Source organism: Mytilus galloprovincialis, chromosome 4 (genome assembly GCF_965363235.1).
Source record: "Mytilus galloprovincialis chromosome 4, xbMytGall1.hap1.1, whole genome shotgun sequence".
Lineage (NCBI taxonomy): Eukaryota > Metazoa > Mollusca > Bivalvia > Mytilida > Mytilidae > Mytilus > Mytilus galloprovincialis.
This window is the reverse complement of record NC_134841.1, coordinates 102942681-102965853: the sequence shown is the minus strand read 5'-3', so window position 1 is coordinate 102965853 and position 23173 is coordinate 102942681. Positions and strand designations below refer to the sequence as shown.

At 31.6% G+C, this 23173-nt stretch overlaps 1 protein-coding gene across 6 annotated transcripts in view; it reads right to left on the bottom strand.

Moving 5' to 3' along the window:
* Nucleotides 1-22863, bottom strand: part of LOC143073679 (C-X-C chemokine receptor type 1-like) — a 42331-nt gene extending 19468 nt beyond the window's left edge. The window contains exons 1-4 of one of the 6 annotated variants that reach the window (XM_076249407.1): nucleotides 22730-22862; nucleotides 13567-13616; nucleotides 3986-4095; nucleotides 2690-2751 (exon numbers count right to left, since the gene is read on the bottom strand). The gene's annotated coding sequence lies outside the window, so the exon portion shown is untranslated. Of the gene's footprint in view, nucleotides 1-2689; nucleotides 2752-3985; nucleotides 4096-13414; nucleotides 13515-13566; nucleotides 13617-22729 lie in introns of those variants that run through there. The other 5 variants (XM_076249411.1, XM_076249406.1, XM_076249410.1 and 2 more) reach the window with 5 other exon arrangements.
* Between the last annotated feature and the right edge of the window lie 310 nt (nucleotides 22864-23173).

Sequence of the window (23173 nt, the reverse complement as noted above, 5' to 3'; positions counted from 1 at the left end):
AACATTGTGTTTAAATTTCATTGATTTCTTTACTTAAACTAAAGTTATTGTGCGAAAACCAAGAATAATGCTTATTTGGGCCCTTTTTTGGCCCCTAATTCCTAAACTGTTGAAACCTAAACTCCCAAAATCAATCCCAACCGTTCTTTTGTGGTCATAAACCTTGTGTCAAAATTTCATAGATTTCTATTAACTTAAACTAAAGTTATAGTGCGAAAACCAAGAAAATGCTTATTTGGGCCCTTTTTGGCCCCTAATTCCTAAAATGTTGGGACCAAAACTCCCAAAATCAATACCAACCTTCCTTTTGTGGTCATAAACCTTGTGTTAAAATTTCATAGATTTCCATTCACTTTTACTAAAGTTAGAGTGCGAAAACTAAAAGTATTCGGACGACGACGACGACGACGACGCCGACGCCGACGCCAACGTGATAGCAATATACGACGAAAAATTTTTCAAATTTTGCGGTCGTATAAAAAGTTGTCAATTCAGAAAATGATCATATGGTAGAAAATAGGATTTTGTTGATTTTCACCTACAAAATATGTAAGGTTGGTTAATTTGAGCTTAAACCAGTGAAGTAAAATCAAATTTTATTAAAAACTTGTTTACTGTAATATACAATTCCCTATCATTCTTTCTCATAAATGATTAATCATCATATAACATTTCCCCCAATAAAACATTCATCTGATGTCACCTGATACACAGAGGCAAGTTAACTAGGACATCCATTCACCCTGCATAACATGATAAAGTTTTTTTAATCCTTAGATCTAACCAAAATGCTGCCGCAAAAAAATGGCAAGAGCTGTGTTAAATTCACAAACAAACTTCGACAAACCAATATATATTTCTGCATTATGAGTTTAAAAGTGACCATATTGTATAGAGGGGCTTCTTTCCAGAATGATTTTATTTTATGTTTTTTTATGGTACATTGTTGACATTCCACTGATCATTGAAAATATAAAGGAATGATTGTTTAACCAGGCACCATTTTCACGTACATTGTGTAGTAGCCCTACATTATAGCAACGTGTTCAGTGGTTGGTTTTAGTCATTCCTTAAAAAAATTGCCATTTGAAAGTTTGGCAGATTTTTTATATTCTCTGTTTTAAATAACTTAGATAATTGTACAGCTTAAATATTGTGTATATACTCATCTTTTCAGTATTGCTGAACTCTTAATGATTTTTTTTTTAATTTTACTTTTACTTGTGTATGAAAAATATCACTTCATGTTTTAATCAGCAATTATTTTAATAGCGCTTGCTAAAATGATTTTGCCCTTTGATTAGGGACTTTCCATTTTGAATTTTCCTTGGAGTTCTGTATTTTTGTGATTTTACTTTTTTTACATGATTTTGTAATTAGAGTAACGGTAACAGTAAACAGTATAAGATAACCACTACCATAGCAAATAATGTCACGAACATTGAGACAATAATAATCTACACCCTTACAGAAAAATATAGAACAAAATCCCACTAAAAACGTTAGTTAAAAATGTGAAAAAATCTCCAGTGTAAAGTATTCTTATTCTGTCTCGTATTCTGAATATAAAAATAAGAAGATGTGGCATGACTTCCAATGAGACAATTATCCACCAGAGAATAAATGACGTAGATGTAAGCAACTAAATGTCTATTTTGAAATCTTTTATAAATATATCATATTTAACAGCAGCAGAGAATTTAGTTCATCTTTTGAACTGGTCAAACACTTTACAAATAAATCAATAAATGGAGAAGTAAAGAGACATTTCAATTTAGTATAGGGCTGTAATTGCTATTTATATAATATCACTTTTATATCTTCTTCTATTTTCATAATGTCATTTTTCAGTTCCTGTAACCTAGCTTATGTATGATTAAAAAGAAGTAAAGGGAAAACATTGATTGATTGGTGATGACTTTACGCCACATCAGCCATCAGCACAAACAGGCTATATTGCTGGGATACAGTGATAGAAAACTGTAACACCAAACACGAAGTCCTCAAAATGTCTTGTTTACTTCCAGGTGCATGGTCTACACGATATAGCCGTTTTGTGCTCATGTGGCGTTAAGCAAACACCAATCAATCCAGGTGCATGGTGCTCTTTCTTTTAATTCCAAAACCAAAGAAGATTTATAATTTTAATAAATTTTCTAAATTAGCTGAGTGGTAGCAGATTGACATGCAACACCTGTACGAAAAGTCTTGCAATGATAAAGATAAGCCAGTGCAATGATACAGATAAGCCGAACATAACTCTGATAATATCTTAATAAACAGGCCTCTAAGCCAGTTTGACACAAAATAGAGATTTTATCAAACCCTGAAAATTTCAAGTAAATAAATGTGTGTAACTATTTGATGAATTCAAGTTATAACATAGTAAAATTTGGTTTATTTTTAAATCTAAAAACATTGAAATTTTCACACGTTTCAATGAGCATTAAGGCATAAATACACCGTTTTCAAGTTTTAGAAAAAAACATAAATTTAATCGACCAGAAAACTGCATGGTTCCTGATCCTGAACCTTACACCTCTTCAGTTTAAAGTTTTTATTGATAACATACTAAGTATACAAATCCATTTAATAAGTAAAAGATTAGAACCTTAATGGTCACATAAAAACAAAGCAAAATTTATACAAAACCTAAATAATCTGCAGTAAATTGACCGAATTTTCTTACCTTCTAGAAAAACTTTCTGCTGGCAGGTCAGACTATACTTAGATCCAAAGATAACATAGCACCTACAACAATCAAAGCTATCATTTAGACATTATATAACTGATTATATAGAGTATCAAGGCTTCCAACAAGATATGGTCATTTCAGCCTTTTTTTTATCATTATTACAAGGTTACCATTGGTTGTTTATATAATATCACACAATCTGATCATGTTCATAACAAGGCTATCTGACTGCATGTAGCAATTCACCACCATATGTTGTACTGAAATCAAAACTTTATTCTTCCACTTGATTGTATGCAAATTTGACAATGTAGGCTGACCAATGGGATTTGTGATATGATACAAGTAATGTATTTGTATAATACCAGTGACACATGTTTCACAGATATCTTATGATCATTCATGTTTTTGTATCTATTGAGGAAACATCCTGCATCTAAATGTGATGGGAAACCAATGGACAAGGGACCACTACGCTGTTAGACTTGTCTCTTTTGTGGCTGCAAGATACATTTATGAAATTGATATTTCCAATCAATCATAATGTAGCTTTTATTATTACATGTATCTTGAATTGTTTTCTCGTTTTCCGTTTTGATTTTGTCTAACCCCTTTTTTTCAATTTTTCTATCTGAAATTTATTTTTAGTGTCCCCCTTACTGACCACAAGGTCATACTGAGCTAGTGATAATTGAAAACAGAAACAAACAAAGTATTAAAACCATTTCCTAAAACCACTTACTATGTTATTGATAATCCTATACTGAAAATGGTGGATCATAATACTTAAAGATCATGCAGGGAGATTATATTGATATTTCTGGTCATTAAATCATAATAGCTCACAGACTAGGAGCAGTTGGAAAACAATCCCATGTATGTCAGACATGTCTCAATTCTAGAACTGAAAATCTCTGTCCATACAAACAATATTGAAGTATTTATTAGAGTATTTTAAACATGTTTTGACTTCAAGTTTGTCTGCAAGAAGTTCTCAAATCTCAGTACAAATGGCTTGTGAAGGTACCTATGCACTTAGGTAAAAATAAAATAAGAATTAAAGAACTGTCCTTGGGTTAGATAACATACACATTACTATGCCACCATTTAAATGGGAAAAGCTTACAATACATAGCGGCCTATTGCAATTGTCTTTTTCTGTACACATATAGATATGGTCATTCTCAGTCATGTTGTCTTTTTTAAAAAATAGCAACCTTTAACCCACTAAAAAGATTAAAATTTGATGTAAAAAGCTTAAAATCCATAAATTTTCCAATTTATCATTACATTAGAAAATCCTTTTCCAGAACTTGCTTTGCTTTGTTTTGTGTTTATTTCAGCATAAAAGACTCAACATGTTTTCTTGCCTCAATCAATTTGTACATAGTTCCATAATTCTACAAGAGTGCACACACTGAAATGTCTCGCCTTCTTTACTAATCATTGATATTATGTTGAAAGTCCTAAGTATAAAGCTTTATTACAACTGTCACATAAACTTAACATTAACCAAGATAGCTAAACAAAGACCAATGAACCATGAAAATGAGGTCAAGGTCAGATGAACCATGCCAGACAGACATGTACAGCTAACAAAGCTTCCATACAACAAATATAGTTGACCTATTACTTATAGTTTAAGAAAAATAGACCAAAACACAAAAACTTAACACTGTGCAATGAACCGTGAAAATGAGGTCACCGTCAAATAAAACCTGCTCGACTGACATAAAGATCATAAAATATTTCCATACACCAAATATAGTTGACCTATGGCATACAGTATTAGATAAAAAGACCAAAACTTAAAAACTTAACTTTGACCACTGAACCATGAAAATGAGGTCAAGGTCACATGACATCTGCCCACTAGACATGCACACCTTACAATCATTCCATACAACAAATATAGTAGACCTATTGCATAAAGTATGAGAAAAACAGACCAAAACACAAAAACTTAACTATAACCACTGAACCATGAAAATGAGGTCAAGGTCAGATGACACCTGCCAGTTGGACTATCCCTATGTCGAGCTTTCTGCAACAAAAGTTGCAGGCTCGACAAAAATTACATAGAAAGCGTAATTATTTCCATCAAACAGAATAATTTGAACAAATAATATTCCTATATTTTTTGTCTTAGTTTTAACAAGAGTTGAATTCATTTTATCAAGTTTTATTGTAAATGTACCTTTTTAGGTCGATTTTAAAATTATTTCTATATTCTATACCAGTGTATATTAAGTTTCAAATTACATTAATACTTCAATAATATATCTATAACATTTAAAACATTTCGCAAGCTGTGTTTGATGTTTTAATTTTACAACATTTTATCAAACAAAATACCATAAGCGGTGTTTATGATTAGATCCGGACAAAATAAATCAGATAAGAATGATAATCTAATGTACTTTTCTAAGCCTTATCAAATTTACATTACAAATAATGCTTAAAACTTAAAACTTGATAAAAAAAATCCATTTCATTACAATTATTCATAGTTGACATTTAAAAAAATATCCCTACGGCAACAGACTGCTGGCACCTGATAATTCTAACATATTTTGTGTTTGTAACTTTTATCGTCATTCAGATTTACATAATTTTCTATTTAATGCTTATTGTTGTTTACAGATGCAGTTGAAAAAAAAATCTCAGCAAAGTAAAATATTTGGTATTTAATTGTAAATGTTGAGACATATTTTGTACCATTCTTCTCAGCAAACTCTTCCCACAAATCTGAGGACTATTTACCATACATGTAACAACTCTACCCAGCAAAACTGAGGACTATTTACATGTAACAACTCTGCCCAGCAAAACTGAAGACTATTTACATGTATCAACTCTACCCAGCAAAACTGAGGACTATTTACATGTAACAACTCTACCCAGCAAAACTGAGGACTATTTACATGTAACAACACTGCCCAGCAAAACTGAGGACTATTTACATGTAACAACTCTACCCAGCAAACTCAAAATCAATTACATGTAACAACTCAGCACAGTTAAACTGAGGACCATTTACATGTAAAAACTCTGCACAGCCAACCTGAGGACTATTTACATGTAATCAAAGCGCTGTAAGCGCTGAAGGCAGTTAACCAAAAACCAAGGCATCCGTAATTATGAAAACTGTGGCAATGTTTCCTCAACTTTAAACATTCATATATAGTTCATTCATGTTTATCTAATGATTTATTTATTAAGGCAAATAATTTATATGTTATCAAGGTTTCAAAAGCAATGCATATATCAATGTATATTTTTTATGGTGAGTCTGCAGTGGTACAAGTTCCCAATGATTGCAGTTGTTCTACTTGGTAGTTAACCTTGGTTTTATTTGACTGCTAGAAGTTCAATTTGACGTAGTATGAACATGTAATAGTATGAATGGACTGGTTTCCCTGGAAAGATAACTGAGTTTGTGTTCTATAGTACAAAAGTTATGAGACACGAATCAGACAAATGTTCACTACAACAGGGATCAAAGATGAGGTCTGACTGACTTGCCCATAGTAAATGTAAAGGATTTGTTATTTTGTCCCATACATATGAATATATATAATTTAGGGGTGGGGATCTCAACGGTTTTCAAGTTCTCAAACAGGTAGGGGTAGGCAGAGGATTTAGGGGGCAGGGGGCCCGGCCCCCCTTGGGAAAAAATTTGGTTGCTTATATAGGGAATCAATGAAGCGTGACTGGAGCGGGCCCCTCTTAGGTCAGTCAGTGGGCCCCAAATATGAAAATTTCTGGATCCGCCACTGGGGGTAGGGTGACCCTAGGGACTTCCCCTACATTTCATTTTATTTGTTATATTGTCCTATACATGAATATATATGGTTTAGGGGTGGGGATCTCAATGGTTTCCAAGTTCTCAAACAGGAAGGGTAGGGTGACCCAAGGGACTCCCCCTATATTTCATTTAATTAGTTATATTGATCCATACATGAATATATATTGTTTTGGTGTGGGGATCTCGACCGTTTCCAAGTTCTCAAACAGGAGGGTTGGAATGACCACAGGGACTTCCCTTATATTTCATTTGATTTGTTATATTGTCCCATACATGAGTATATATGGTTTAGGGGTAAGGATCTTGACCATTTCCAAGTTATCAAACAGGAGGGTGAACAGTGACCTCAGGGACTCCCCCTATTTTTCATCTGATTTGTTAAATTGTCCCATACATGAATATATATGGTTTAGGGATGGGGATCTCGACCATTTTTAAATTCTTAAACAGGAGGGGTGGGGTGACCCCTAGCGACTCTTCCTATATTTCATTTGATTTTTCATATTGTCACAAACATGAATATATATGGTTAAGGGGTGTGGATCTCGACCGTTTCCAAGTTCTCAAACAGGAGGGGGTGGGGTAACTCCAGGGACTCCCCCTATATTTCATTTTTTTATTTATTATATTGTCCTATACTTGAATATATGCAGGGGCGGATTCAGACGGGGAGGGTTGCGGGCTTGCACCCCCCTTAAATTTGCAAAGCATGGGTTGTTCTCAGCTTAATAAAGAAAATTCCGATAATTTTACCTCCATTTTTTTTTAGCCTCGCTCTGCTCGGCGAAAATTTAAGTTTGCGCCCCTCCTAACCTAAAATCCTGGATCTGCCCCTCATATGGTTTAGGGGTGGGGAGCTCGACCGTTTCCAAGTTATCAAACAGGAGGGGGTAGAGTGGCCCAAAGAATGCCACCTATATATCATATGATTTACTTACATTAAGGTATATATAATATAGTTGCATTATTTGTGAAAATAAAGAATGAAACTTTCAGCTACTTTAATTGACCATTCAAAATTGAGAAAAAACAAATAACCCCTCGAAATTGCAGTAATATGTTTACACTTTAAAAGCATCTCACATGCATTATCATCATTTATCATTTATAAAGAAAATTTAGACTGTGACCATGAACATGTATATTGTTAGATATACTGTTCCCAGCTGTCACGTTGTATTGGATTTTTAAATTAAAATTTATCAAAAAGTAATTTTAAGTTTCTGAATAAAATATTTTTCTGCTTTTTCTTTCTTTTACATATATCTTTTGGTTTACAATACTAGTGTTTATATTCATTTACCATGCATAGATGTATTTTTTCACCTGCTTGGATTTATTTTGTAAATGATCGTCAAACCCGGAATTACCCTTATCCGCTTCCGGAATCGGATCAGATTTTGTAAAATTTGTCTTCACGGCCGCCATTGTTATGTGTTTACAATGTTGTTTTTGTCAATCAGATACGATTTTACTCGAATTTATACAATATTTGTCGGCGATTTTCTGTACAAAGCTAGCGGTTGAAGAAAATGAACATCACCGTCATGAATAATAATGATAAAAATAAGTTTTAAGCTCGTTTAATTGGAGACTTTGGTGAACATGGCGAAAAGGTTTGCAAAGTAATTTCATATTTTCTTTCAAATGTAAGGCGACTACGTCGGGCGTAGCTAGAAACCAACTATCCTAGTCGAAATTCCGCTTGTAAAAGTGGAACGTCTCGGACCACCGCTAATTTGCACACCTGTGCCTCCAAATTGAAAAGCTACGAAAATTTCTTTTTCTAATTTGAAATTGCCGCCAGCAGCATGAACAGTTGAATTATATAATAGCCTTCTGACGTAGTTGTACTACGTATTGATGACAAACAATATTCCTACGACTTTTGACATTTGGGAAATCTAAACTGCTTGTCTTAAGAGATTTTCGGCGATTAAATATTTCATACAATTGTTCTTTGACATCTTAGCTAAAAGCACAAGTCATAATGAACTACACAAGGATTTTTAATAAGCACTACTTCCTATGTGTAACTTTAAAACTTTTGGATAAATCGACGATCATTTAAGGTTTTTCTGGTAATTTTTTTTGTAATCCAGAATAAAAAGTATTAAAAAAGTGTTCAATTAGTTATATATAACATAGTAACAAGCTAGATAATAACAATGGCAAGTATTTAAGGATTTATTGGGTAGAACACAAATCGAGGGTGCTCGCATAATGCAGCTTAACTGCATAAAAACTCTGCCCAGCAAAACTGAGGATTATTTACATGTAACAACTCTGCCCAGCAAAACTGAGGACTATTTACATGTAACACTCTACCCAGCAAAACTGAGGACTATTTACATGTAACAACACCACCCAGAAAAATTGAGGACTATTTACATGTAACAACTCTGCCCAGCAAAACTTAGGACCATTTACATGTAACAACTGTGCCCAGCAAAACTGAGGACTATTTACATGTAACAACACCGCCCAGAAAAATTGAGGACTATTTACATGTAACAACTCTACCCAGCAAAACTCAAGACCAATTACATGTAGCAACTCAGCACAGTTAAACTGAGGACCATTTACATGTAACAACTCTGCACAGCTAAACTGATGACTATTTACATGTAAAAACTCTACCCAGCAAAACTGAGGACTATTTACATGTAACAACTCTGCCCAGCAAAACTTAGGACCATTTACATGTAACAACTCTGCCCAGCAAAACTGAGGACTATTTACATGTAACAACTCTGCCCAGCAAAACTTAGGACCATTTACATGTAACAACTCTGCCCATAAAAGATTGTACAACTCAAATTATAATTATTAATTCAGAAATATTTCATTATTTCTATGGTGAAATTGTACCTTACTTTTTATGACAAAGAAATACCGCTTACTGCTTATAAATGTCACATGTCTACTTATTACTAACAGCTGCCCAATATTGTTGTCTGTGATAATTATGTCTGATGACTCTGACAACTAACCAAGAAAACTATTAGTTTAACTAAGTCACAATAAAATGTTCCAGAAAAATCCCCAAAAAATAAAATTTGTCTTTGGGTTTCAAAACTTTTGTCCTTTTATAAACATGTTAGTTTAACTTTGATTGTTAAAATTGTCTCATTTAAAAAAAAAAATACATTTCTAAATATAAAAGTTGTTACTCAAAAGGAACACAAGAAAAATAGAAAGTTAGTCTTCAAGTTTAAGTATAAAGAGTTTATAAAAGACAAACACATTGTATTAATTGTTAAAGTACAAAACATTTATGATTAAAGCTGAATTATGTGGCTTTTATATTTCTATTTAATTCTAAGGTTATTAAAGTTTAATTAAATTGGTCAATGTTTAAGACATCTAAATGTGCCTTCACAGTGCTGCTGAATATCCAAATTAAGTTACCATGTTGCTCTTATCAACTCCAGAAAGAGATCTCACAACTGCCAGTTAATTATTTTTAGCTTTTAACGGAATTAGAAAAACAACCTTCACAAAAATAAATTTGTCAACATTCCGTCAATGGATTAAGATCCTTAGCAGTGGGTTGTTATTAAGTCCTTCCAAATAAATCAGTAATGATACATTAGAAAATAATACTTTAGATCAGTATCACATTACCATGTATAATTTGGAATATGAAGAAGTGTTAATATTCTCCTGGTTAACCAAGACTTGCGAACGTTTTATTTCACAATATACCTACAGGATTATTAAAGAATTCAAATTTTTGCTTTTATAAATTAGCCCCTAAAAAACTATGTAAAATTATAACACACCTACAGGATTATTTAAGAATCTAAATTTTCTAAATTTATTTTTCTATTTTACAGAATTTTTTTATGAATTAGTGCCTAAAAATTATGAAACATTATATTTTGGACGAGCAAATGTTACTGCATCTTATTAAAATAATTGACTGACATTTCGAGTCCACTTTATCTACTTCATCAAATATAACTTTTCTCAGGCTACTACATATTTACAAGAAGAAGGAAGAACAAAAAATTATCTAATCCACTTATATATGTTTACTTAATTTGGTAAAATTCCACAGGCACTTGTATCTGATTTTTTTCTACTATATACATGTACCATAAAATAAGGTATACAGGGGGGGGGGGACCAGAGACAAGTGCCTGTGTAACATTCCTGGACATTTCAGTAAAGATGTTTTTGGTAAAAAATTGAAGACTATAAAATGGTTAGGCAGGTTTTTTTGTTATAAGACAATCTAATTAAAATTAAATGTCTGCACTCCATCATTTTTTATGCTTGGTCGCTGCGAAATTAGATTGGTTAGAAGATTGTTAAAAATATGCAAAAGGTTAGAAAGATACACAAGAACTTGTCTTTAATTAACACTACTTTTGAATTTTAAGTTAGAAAATATAATCCAAAAGGTGCTTGTACAAATTGACCTTATAAATAATATGTACATATTTCAAAAAGATCTGTGACAGAACCCATTACATGTACATATACTTATATATGTTAAATTATGTTTGTGTCATTCATTCTGGAATAATAAATATGAAAACCATTATATTGTGTAAAGAGTTAATAAAGTAAACTTGAGTTACCATTGGGACATGCTACACATTGTAAATGTTTTATGAAATAATTTCCCAATAACTGTGAAACTAGAATTTTAATTCTTAACACAATGAAAAGGAAGCTAGTTTGAATTGAACTTATTCCTTTGTATTGAACTTTTTAATATAAGGCAAAACATTTTCAAAAAGTTTAACTTCAATTGTCATGAGATAGTTTCATAACTTTTTTATTTGAGATAATTTCTTCAATGTTCAATTTTTAATGATTTCAGATAATTTTTTAATTGATTGTTCACTTTTTAATGATTTGAGATTATTTCTTCAATGTTCAATTTTTAATGATTTCAGATAATTTGTAATTTTTCAATTTTTAATAAATTAAAATCTTTTAACTCTCTATTATCACAAATACGGAAATTGTGGATCAAAATTGAGCTAATGTATTTTTAAATTAAGCATTGTTTATAAAATTCATAAATATTCTTTTGAGTCTATGGTATCGTGAGAAATGGTTAGACACAAAGCCACAGAACTGTCTGTAAACCATATAAGGATCATCGTAACACGTAAATACCAATCAGAACTGTCTGTAAACCATATAAGGATCATGGTTACATGTAAATACCAATCCCATTATTTTCATTCCTCATTGAAAATAAAACTATAAATTATTACACAACTGTTAAGATGTTAACCAACTTATTAAATCGAGACAAAAGAAAACATTTCAGTGCAGTATTCTTGTCATTCGTGACTTTATTTTAGGTATTGTCAGACAATTTCAGACAATTTTGTTATTGGAATGAGAAGATTCCCACTTGCATGCAATTGACATATAATCTGATCATGGAAACAAGAGCTTCCCACTTGACGCAATTGTCAATTAAATATGGAAGTGTCTAAATAAATAAAGCTGAGTTAATATTGTTACAGTTTGAGAAAACATTGTTTTTAACTAAATTACTTTTATACTGAACCAATTATATTGTACCGAAGAAATATTTTCAATTCCATATATGGTCATACAGACACACTGGGTTAATTAGTGTTCATTTTCTTCAGAAAACTCAGAAATAAGAAATATATTTGCGTCAACAGAGATTTTGAAACAATCAAATCTGAGCAATAATAATTGAAGACATATAATTAGGTCAATGACGTATGAAATGTAGGTCAGATTGACACACATTTCTTCTAATTAATGAGTCTGATAGGGAGAGCAATAACTGCATCCTTAAACCAAGTTACAATCATTTACTGTGATTTCACACTTTTTTACAATGTTCTTATTACTGTAGATTCAGAAATTATTGCTGTAGTTTTTAATTATTGCGAAAAATGTAACAGAGTTGTACTTGCAATGATATAAATTAGCATTCTGAAATATTTTATAAAAATAAAACTTGCATTTTTATGTGTACATGATATGCTGTCCATCAAGGGCCCTTGATTGGAATAATAATTATTTTTTATCCACTTTATCCCCTTCATTTAAGTCTTAAAAATGACGAAATTGCAATAATAAATGCATGCTAAATTTTGGAATTTACAGTATTGAGAAAATTTAAATTGCAGCAGAATAGGTTTTGCAAGAATAAAAACTTAAATTTGTAATTTAAACAGCTTTATTTGTTTACAGCATTCCCTGGAATTTTAATAATTTATAAACTTGCATTTTATTTCATTTTCCAACAACCAACAACGTCAAAATTAAATGCACACGAACATTTTGAATTTATAGTAGATGTTGATTACAAGTTTTAATAATAGGATGCATACATAAAAGTTGCAATTTAACTGTCAACTACCAGTACAAATTCTTTGATTAACAAAAGACTTAGTTTTTAAATTCTTTTTTATAACTTTATAAACCATTACAAATTTTAATCACAAAATCTCCTGTTAACCTTGAGGTGACCATGTGTCTTAATTAATTGAATGGATTCATGGTGCCAAGAATTACAACCTTTATATGATTAAAATTTGACCAATATTTAAAGAGTATAAATTCCTAAGGTAAACTTGCAATTTTTTTTAATGAAAAGGAAATAATTTCAAGAATTTGTTCATACATATCCAAACTATTCAAGTAACTTCTTGCTCTACTTGTTTAGTGACTTTTACTCCTGCTGTGTCCTGACCCCAAAGATCTGAAGGTCAAGCAAGATGCCCTGCATTCAGACTAAGCATTCATGAGTACTGTAAATCATCTTACACCAAAATGTCATTAAATTAGTTGATATCTTGCATTTATAATGTGTTCAGATTTTAACAAAATCAGCTTTAAAACATCCCCCTCCTTCCTCTTTAATTATTTTCCCTTATCAGTGCATCTAATACGGTACTTACATTCTTGGTTATCTATTTGCCATCTTCTTATTTTGTTAAGAGTTCCTTGTTCATGTAACATATATCCTATATAAGTTTAGTTTTTTACCATTAAACTATCTTTAGCCACCTCTAAGTAATAATTTATGAATGATATTTATTTTTAGGTTTACCTGTACATTAATGTTTATCCTCCAGACCAATCATTTACATTTTCTCTGACCTAGAAAAAAACCACAAAAATTTCCATAAGTTCAAGTACTTTATGTATATCAACAGAAGGTCCTCTTGTGGAGATTTTTATTTCTTTTTTATTCCTAGCAACTATCAAATACATATATATCAGTAGCAACTACCAAGTTCAGCAACTGAAAAACATTTGACTGTCTTTCTTCAATTCATAATTTTTATTGTAACCAGACCAAGGTATTTTTTTTTTTGGTATTTTTTTATAACATGGGATCTGGGATCTAATATATCTATCAATATTAAAAGACAATAACAAACAACACATCATAATCAGGTCTGTTACAATAAACAATGTAAGTGTCTTTACCCTATTACAAGCTAAAAATCAACATTAATCTAATCAACTTGTCAATCAGAAAATTCATTCTATTGCTATAAGGAGATATATACTTTTCCCTTTGGTATTTTTCAACATTTCATGAATTTTTATTCTGGCGAAAAGGAAATTGTCTTATTTTCTGTCAAACAATATTTCCATCTTGTTGTATATTGGTGAAAAGGAAGTTGTCTTGTGCTCAAACAACATTATTTCCATCTTCACTGACTTGAGTAAGTCGTTACAGGATATTTTATTCAATTAGCAATATCTCATAAAAGTATATGTGAAAGCAAACAAAGAAAATTTGCAGGGTAAATTAATTCCAGTTAGTAGTAAAATACAGAAAAAAATAAGTTGTATGCTAACTCTTAATCCTGAAGAAGCTTCTGTACAAATTTTTATGAAATTCCATGAAGTTTTGAAAAGTTTGTTAATGGTTTTAAAACAGAAAACACTTGCATTTACTCCTTATAACAACTTAGTTCCTTTATCAGTAAAATCTGATTGATTCATTGACTGCTGCTTCCAAGGTAAAAACAAAATTTCTGTAAAAGTTTCTGTAGATGCTATTTTTACCATGTTTATTATGAAGAAGCTTTGTCTGATTTACATAGAATTCTATAAAGAGTGGTGAAGATTTGAGAGTTATTGATATCTGATAGGAAATTAAACAAAGCCTATTTTATTTATTCATATTGGTCATTGAAGCTCCTTTTACAGAAAGACCATGTGGTATTTCAATCTATACCATATCTGTGCATAAAACCAGATTTTATTAATCAGAATTCCAAACTATTTCACTAAGAGGGAATGTCAAAGTGCTGACTTCTTTTGAAGTGATGGAATTAAAGACTATTATTTTTCTTTCCCAAATATCTATGCAGGATATCTGAAATAATCATACATGAACAAAAAATTCATAAAAAACACCAACTACAATATTGCTTCACGCTCATATTTAATTTTTTGTTCACCGTGTACAATAAGTGAAGATACATCTTGTTATTGAAGACCCATTGATAGCCTATGGTGTATTTTTTGCTCTTAAGTCCGGTTGTTGTCTCTTTGACAAATTCCCCATTTCCATTCTCAATTTTAAAGTACAGTAGTACTAGTGACATCAGCTAAGCTAGAGCAATATTTGCACTGACCCTTCCACAAAATCAAATTATCAGACTGGATCCAGACATCTATGATTGAATAGTAAACCAGTAATTAGTCTGTCTTATTGTACAGTAGTCTAGTAGGTTAAGTCTGTACCATCAAAATAACATTGATTACTTGAATATAAAGTGTAACTGTGTTATCCAACACACTGGGCACACAGAAAGAAATGTCGGATTAATCAGGGTGTTGGAATACTTAGGTGATTTCAAAATATTTGTGAAGGAAAATCACTAAAGAAATTATAAATTCAAATTTTATTATTGTACAAATGTATTTCCCACAATCTGTCACATTTTTTAGCATTAATAAAAACTTGCAATACTTTCTGAATTTACAATATATATAGATTCTACCACTGCATCGAGTGTGATACGATATTTATCCACTCGAGACAGTTAAATTTTCAAATTTAAAACGAGAGGCTCGCCGAGCATTTTAAATATTCAAAATTTAACTGTTGAGAGTGGATAAATATTGCATTACACAAGATTTGGTGGTAGAATCTGTTTCTCTGAGGATTTTCAAACAATACACAGGCAAACTTATTCCTTCTTTGAGATTGATCTGCAAAAAGATGTGTTCTTTCTATGTGATGTCATCAGACATGGTTGCCTTTTTTCATGCTGTAACAATAGGAAATTCAGAGGAAAACAAGAAAAGTCGATGTTACAATTGGATTTTAACCAATGAAGAACTGAGATCAAATGAACCACACGTTGATTAAATTTTTTTATACAATGGTTGCAGAAAGGGATAAATTGATGAATAATTAGAGAAATATATTTATATTTATATATAAATGCATTTTGAAAACCAAAAGTTAGCATTAGAAAATGTAATACATGCCATTGGGACCATTATATCATGAAACTTATGCAAATCTTAATATTACTTATAACATCATTGGCATTAGGTTTAACTGACCCCTTCTGTAGCCATTTTTGTACGAACTTTTTAAACCTCAATTGTATCAAAACTACAGATATAATGAATAATAGAGATTGGTCAGTTTGTACATATTCCAAGGGGAAACTTGATGCAAAGCATTATTTTGTACTGTTTCATTGCATTTGATAGGAAAAGAGGACTAACCTTAATACTTCCAATTCAGTACTGGCACCAGTTGAATATATACTATATAATCCATTTTTTCAAAGAAAATTATCACTTCAAATCTATGGTTTATGTATTAAAACTGAAAATGGGAAACCCCTTAAGCTGACTCTACTAATGTTAAATTATCCTGATTATATATACAACCTTTTGTATTTGATGCTTCTAAACATTTCATGTATTTACAGTGAAATGCAGTGAAGTTTAGCATTTGATAGTTCATTGATAACATTCTGGCGTATCATAAACAAACAACTTGTAACGTCTCATTTCATTGGTCGAAAGATTCAAATACAACAACAATGTAGTCAGTGTGCACGTGAATTGACACAGGTGACTGACAATGGAATGTACTATGTTACTACGAACGTAAAAACAAGGATTTGTTTAGTTTACAAACCTTTGGTCAAAAGAATTAAATAAATCTTTTGTTAACTTCAAATAGTGGGGTCGAAATATTATACTGATATTTTGTATTAAGTAATATTCTAAGTTCTTTATGCATGCAGCAACTCAATTATCGTGTACCGCATAATAGAGCTTTCTTACAAATTGACGAAAGGTACGAACGAACGTAAAGGGAGCACGTATTTCATTTCTACAATAACAGTTAAAAGAGTCTTTGTTTTATCCAGTAAAACAGCATTCTTTTCTAAATCAAGTTTATTTAAAAAAAAATAATACCGCAAATAATACACGATTTTAATATAATCAAACAGAGAAAAATAGTGTCAAATACACTTACGTCCGATACGTCGTTACTTACGTAAACAACGAGTACACACATTTCCGCGGGATTAACATTTCAATGACATTATTGAAGTACGTTAGTCTAAATATAAAGTGGAATATCGAGATTTGCTAAAAAAATGATGCTACAATGTTTTTAAAAAGTAATGTTGAATTAATGAATCTAGAAAAAAAGACTTTGTATATCAAGAAAATAAATCTACAATTTTGCACCATATAAATTGTGGATTTTATAACGATTTGTCAGTACATATGTTTGGAAGATAGACGCGAAGTTGTTCTTATCGTCCAGTGGCTAATATTTCATGAATGTTCAGGACTATAGGCAAAACGCAGTTATTCGCTAAAATAACCATTCCACTGCTCCGGTGTATCATATATATACATTTAGGGGGGGGGGGGGGGCAATGCATATTACCAGGGGAGAGGCGATGATTCAAAAGTTGAAACGAGCACCAGCATATGGCATAGTATGACGATCATCTTTTTTTCTTCATTTTCGTTTCATTATTTTGAGCTTTGCAAATTTTGAATCAAGGAAGTATTTGTGCTTCTGTTAGGAAACAAGACAATGTATTTGCTTGGACATTTTCGTAGGTTAAACAGTGCAACATTGTAATATTGAAGAGTGAGGGAGGGGCCGGTTTTTAGTCTTCATGGGGCATTTTTTTTCGTCTGACTATTCTATATTTAGAATATTTTGTAGCGTTTTCTCCTCCGACCTGGTGGTATCAATAATCATATTCTAACCTATCGTACGTCCCGAAATCCTAAAAATATCTCAAGAAAAATCCAATTAAATAAGTGTCGTTGCATGCACGATAATTGTCCGAAGTCCAGGACTATTATTTAAATATGTCAAAATAAAGGATCCCTAAAACGAGACTTACGTATGATTCGTCAAGCATACGTACCTTTCGTCAATTTGTAAGAAAGCTCTATTAGAGCTTTCTTACAAATTGACGAAAGGTACGAACGAACGTAAAGGGAGCACGTATTTCGTTTCTACAAAAACAGTTAAAAGAGTCTTTGTTTTATCCAGTAAAACAGCATTCTTTTCTAAATCAAGTTTATTTAAAAAAATAATAATATCGCAAATAATACACGATTTTAATATAATCAAACAGAGAAAAATAGTGCCAAATACACTTACGTCCGATACGTTACTTACGTAAACCACGAGTACACACATTTCCGCGGGAATTTTTCAGCACGAGTTTTACTATTAACATTTCAATGACATTATTGAAGTACGTTAGTCTAAATTTAACGACAAGATTCACATTTATTTTTATTTGTTACAGTACACTTTAAGCAAATTGTCAAAGGGGAATATCGAGATTTGCTAAAAAAAAATGATGCTACAATGTTTTTAAAAAGTAATGTTGAATAAATCTAGAAAAAAAAACTTAAAGTTTGTATATCAAGAAAATAAATCTACAATTTTGCACCATATATATTGTGGATTTTATAATGACGATTTAACAGAACACATGTTAGGAAGATAGACGCGGAGTTGTCACTTATCGTCCAGTGGCTAATATTTCATGAATGTTCAGGACTATAAGCAAAACGCAGTTATACGCTAAAATAACCGTTCCATTGCTCAGGTGTATCATATATTAATACACATTTAGGGGGGGGGGGGGGGGGCAATGAATATTACAAGGGGAAAGGCGATGATTCAAAGGTTATGAAACGAGCACCAGCATATGGCATAGTATGAAGATTATCTTTTTTTCTTCATTTTCATTTATTATTTTGAGCGTTGCAAATTTTGAATCAAGGAAGTATTTGTGTTTCTGTTAGGGAAGAAGACAATGTATTTGCTTTGACATTTTCTTATGTTAAACAGTGCAACGTTGTAATATTGAAGAGTTGGGGAGGGGCCGGTTTAAATTAGGCTTCTAGGGGCATTTGTTTCGTCTGACTACTAGATATATTTAGAATATTTTGTAGTGTTATTTACTTCGACCTGGTGGTATCAATAATCATATTCTAACCTATCGTACGTCCCGAAATCCTAAATATATCTCAAGAAAATTCCAATTTAATAAGTGTCGTTGCATGCACGTTAATTGTCCGAAGTTCCACGACTATTATTTAATTATGTCGAAATAAATGATCCCTAAAACGAGTCTTACGTATGATTCGTCAAGCATACGTACCTTAGCTCTAATGAGAAATATAAGGATAAGATAAAATGCATGTGCCGCTTTTATACGGATGAATATACGAACCACTTTTAATTTCTTTCATAATGACGATAGGTTATAATCCTTACAATATCGTAGTCACTTATAATAAGTATCTCATAATACTGGTCCATTAATTTACAACAATAGTGATGATGGGTTGCACTGACATTCCTCTTTTATTATTTTCATGCTATAAAACATACACACAGTAGCTAATCGTACCATAAACGGAGGAAATTAATTGTCCCCCAAATAGAAACAAAATAACTTTAATCGTATCATGTGTGCACCTGAATGAATTCAGTGAAGGCATGTTGTTGTAATAAATTGAAATGTTACATCGCCGAAGTATTCAGTTCTTTTGCATGTGTCGAACAAAATAATAAATTAATACTTGTGAGAAATGTGGTAGTTTATAAGAAACAATTCTCGTTTGGTACATTGTCATTTTGGGGCCTTTTATGGCTGACTTTGCGGTATGGGCTTTGCTTATTATTGAAAGCCGTACGGTGATCTATAGTTGTTAATTTCTGTGTTATTTTGGTCTCTTGTGGAGAGTTGTCTCATTGGCAATCATACCACATCTTCTTTTATATATGTATTTATAGTATACAAGGTATTATCCCGCAGTTAAGATTTGTCACTTTTTAAGAACACATCCGTAAAAAAACGGACGCCCACCGGACAGAAGGGATCAGAAGGGCAATCATACCACATCTTCTTTTTTAAATATAAATGTACTGTTTTCGATTTTAAATGGATGAACATTTATTTTTTAATTTTATACTGTAAGTATAGAGCTGCATAACATTGTTGAACTATTCGCTAGAGTAAATGTAGTATGTATTCGTATTTAAAATGAAATACAAAACGAAACATGTATGATAAACTGATAAACAAAATATCAAGAAATTAAGGATGACTGCATGCACAAGAAGAAATTCACCTTTTTATCAAAACATTTTATGAATAAACACTTTTTTTAAAAACTGATTGTTTTTATTTACATGTACATATTTACAATATACAATTTACGTTCGTTTTTCAACCGAGAATAGCAAAACCTCATGAAGTATATCGTTGGAGTTTATAAACTACATTTAATTCCCCTGTGCCATGGTTTGCTATCTGCGTTTTTTTTTTTAACAAAGCATGGTTGGTTACATGTTATGAATTTACTTACAATTTCGGGATTTTTTTTCTCAAGTAAACGGAATCAGAAAAAAAATCCCTATCCTATGTCGAATACCTAAAACTTGTCAAAGAATATGAAGTGTTTGTAGAAAAGTACGGTTTCATTTTTCAAGTACAACGCTAATTCATCGAGTCCATTGAGTGACAGAAAAGGCAGAATGAGCAACTTATGGGGGGGAGGGGGGAGTCAATGAAAAAAAATATGTGGATTGAGTTTTTTTTTAATTTTTCATTGAACTTTTGATGTCGTCCCTTACATTTGATCCAGAGGACACATTTGAATTAAATATTTCGATGTGAAAACTGTTAAGATTTTAAAGTTTAAAATTTTTACTATCAATTGCAGAAAATTATAAAACCAATGAATTTCACATGCACATTTATAAAAGCTAGAATTGTGATTGCATAATCAAGAACACAATCATGTACGACGATGGAAGCTTTAAACGACCTTGACCAGCTACGTGAATATTGATCAGTCCATTCAACGTTATAGTACGTGTGTTCTATTTTCGCAGGTGTGAGGTCGAAGGTTTGAATTGCCCAATGAAAACGATCGTTCCTTAAAGAGTTAATCTAATAAAGTTTGTTTGACTGATTATGTCGCACGACCTTTCGCTAAGCTTTACCGCATATGAGTGTACCTTCCAAAACCTTGCAAAGGTACAAAAAAAAACATGTACTCCAAAACATAAGTTCCTACCAATTTCATAACGTTATTATTTTCCCACACAATCAGGGATAATTTTGTTATCATATTAAAACAAGTTCAAAGGTTGTTTGAAAAAATAAAATTGACTGCAGTGTGATAGTCCAAGGATTGTTTTGACTGATTATCATGACATTTACAATACACAATTATAGAGTATATATTTGGTACTATTGACAGTGTGAGGTGTAGTGTGGTAAAACAGGGGTAACCTGTCTTATTTTTCAGAACCATTCCTAAATTTAAATACAAGCCAAAAATAAGCACAATTCATGTATTAGATTCCAATAACTGTTTTGTTTTCAACAATTTTTCAAAGTCCAAAGCCCGTAATTTCTGCAAAAATTAGTGGAGCGGAACTTAACTTAAACTTCATCTGTAACTCATCATGGTTAACTCACATATCAAAAATCAGTCCAATAGCTGAAGGTGTTTAGAAAAAAACTCTAGTTTGTTGCGGAATGACGTAATTTCAGAATTACGGAATATCGCAATTTCAGACAGGGTAAAACTATATGGCACCAACAACTTCGTTGCGGGGCCATAAAAAAGTTTTTTATATTCCTTTACTACACTTGTTTGTCCCAAAAATGTTCATGTAATATTTGCCACTGGACAAAAAACAGCAACAATGAATTATTTGGTTGATACTGCCTGGCAAAGAGAACCATTGAAGTTTCTATAAAATATTTTTTAGAACACATCTTAGATTAGCATTAAAAATGTAGTGAACAAACTTTCTAAACAAATGTTCATTTAAAAAATAAGTACTATTAATAAAGGAGAGCCTGAAATATGACCGTGAATATTTCCTGATTCTCTGCTAATCACATGAGCATTAAAAAGTTAGACCAAAGACTGATCAGAATGATGTGTCTGGAGACCAAAGACTGGTCAGAATGATGTGTCTGGTAACGAAAACATGTCTTCCTGCAAACTTGTGAAACAACATACATGTAGTAAACTTCAGCTCGGTGTCTCGATCTAGTACAAAGCTAAACCTCATAATTAATTGGACTTGTATTCATACAACATAAATATGTTGTTCATCTTGTCCTGATTGTGCAAATAATTTGCCGCTGGACACTATATAGTTAATTATAAATATATATAAGCAGCCATCCATCATCATTTTAAACACAAATACAAAGATTATAAATTCCTTACTTGTTTATTAATAATATAATTAGGATCTACAGTTACATTTTCTCATTTACAGGGTTACCCATCAACTTTAAGATGTGTTTCAAACATATTATATGTCATACAATATCATCTAAACATGGACATCGTTTAATGTATTAGAAATTGTACATTGTAGTCATGCTTTAACCATTTGTTTACATAAAATGTACAAATATTTGTCAACATTGCGATGTGAACAATATTTCTGAAAACCCACAAGTTTCTTTAAAATATTCTTTTTCATAACTTTAAAAAGAAGTTTCGGTTGTATATAAAAATCAACAATTAAGGCAATACACACATATAAGTCGGTCAGTAGTATAAACATGGAACATGCTGCTCACATTACATATCGATCAAAAATGTGTATTTCATCTTGTTTTAGATGCATACGACTAAAAGCGCAGCAGTTTTGCAATTATAACAAATTTAACTTTTAGAATATAACTTACTTAATGCAAACAGCTACATTACAATCATCTGTTTACGTAATATTCGCTTTCAATTTGCCTTTTTATTGTAGAATCTTTGAAACAGACTGCTCGCACTTGTTATGGTGTCATGCGTGTTGACCTAGTAAATAACTTTTCCACGCCTGCGCCGTTTGTAAAAATGTAAATAAGGTCAAGGCTGAATTGCAATACACAGAGGATCAAAGAGAGACAACTCAAAATTACAAATGTTTATTGAATAAGATTTGTAAAATTCATCAAATATTCGATTAAAAAAAACACAAGGAGTTTTGTAGTAGCAAATTCTATAAGTATAAGAAAAAGAACATGGCATCATAGAGATACTCAGACTGTAAAAAAAAACCTTGGTTTATACAGGGGCTTTCTATACTTTGTTGATCTTGGTTATAAGATAAGAATTTTTGCATGAACCCCCTGAGGGTT